This window comes from Fukomys damarensis, unplaced genomic scaffold (genome assembly GCF_012274545.1).
Source record: "Fukomys damarensis isolate Sample0158 unplaced genomic scaffold, DMR_v1.0_HiC HiC_scaffold_9, whole genome shotgun sequence".
Classification (NCBI taxonomy): Eukaryota; Metazoa; Chordata; class Mammalia; order Rodentia; family Bathyergidae; genus Fukomys; species Fukomys damarensis.
The window spans coordinates 1571016-1572064 of NW_022900921.1; the positions used below are offsets into that span (position 1 = coordinate 1571016).

General features: G+C 56.0%; 1 long non-coding RNA gene across 1 annotated transcript in view; it reads right to left on the reverse strand.

The window, feature by feature from the left end:
• Positions 1-881, reverse strand: part of LOC104873228 — a 16550-nt gene extending 15669 nt beyond the window's left edge. The window contains exon 1 of the long non-coding RNA XR_002025905.1: positions 761-881. This is a non-coding gene — a long non-coding RNA (uncharacterized LOC104873228). The remainder of the gene's footprint in view (positions 1-760) is intronic.
• Positions 882-1049: the final 168 nt, after the last annotated feature.

A 1049-nucleotide genomic window follows, 5' to 3' on the forward strand; every position in this document is an offset into this window, starting at 1 on the left:
GCGCCTCTGAGAGCCACCTGGCTCCGGGAGTGCCGTCTGGCCAGACTAATAAAGGTCTATTTACCATCTAGCCTGGTGTGTTCCTTCCTGGGTTTCTCGGTTCTCCGTCGTGTTCCCGGAGCCTCGCTGGGTGTTAGGGCAGCAAGGTGGTCCTTCCTGGGTTTCTCGGTTCTCCGTCGTGTTCCCGGAGCCTCGCTGGGTGTTAGGGCCCAGCAAGGTGGAGGCCTTTCGGCTGTTCACGCTCCGTGAAGTGGAAGTGAGACTTTAGGTCTTACAAACCTTCCAGATGTGTTTTTCTTTTAACTGGAAGCATTCACTTCAGTTTCTCTTCCACTTGTTGGCTTCTCCATACCTGGAATGGCTTCCCCTCTCTTCCCCGACTCGCCTCACTGCCCCAGAATCTTTGCTCCATTCTCACCAGCCTGGGACACCGTACTCACTCCCAAATGGCCCAGAGCCCCAACCCTGCTCCTGTTTGGCTTTTTCTCGTAACGCTATCCTCTTTAAAAGTCATATAATGATGACCAGGACTTACACGCTGCTCCTTACCACTTTAAAGAAATATACTCCAGGACAATAATATTCATTCTGTCCACTGACATTTGTCAAACCGCTTAACTGCCCGGCATGTACAGGTGCTCAGTGCTGTTTTGCTGAGTAATCGCAGGGGAAATGGGCCTGTTCTGGGCCACTGCCTGGAGGCCACACCATCACTCACGCAAACGCAGAGGTACAAGACACTGCCCCATGGTGAACTTACGTTCACTTTCTGGAACCCAAAACTCTGCAGCTCACAGAAGGCCACGGGAGCCCAGGCGCGCTCTAGGGCCACCTCCTGGGAGTTTGGACTCCAGATCCTCTCAAACCAGACAAATGCGCAGAACCACACTTCCCAGAATGCCGCGGGCTCAGGCGAACTCCATTTCCCAGCGGCACCAGCGGCCGTCGAGCTCCGCCTCCGCCCCCTCCCCGCCCCGCAGCACCTTAGCACCTCCGCTAGCCGTGGAGAGTCGGCCGACGGGCTTGCGACCCTCTGGCTGAGGTCGCTT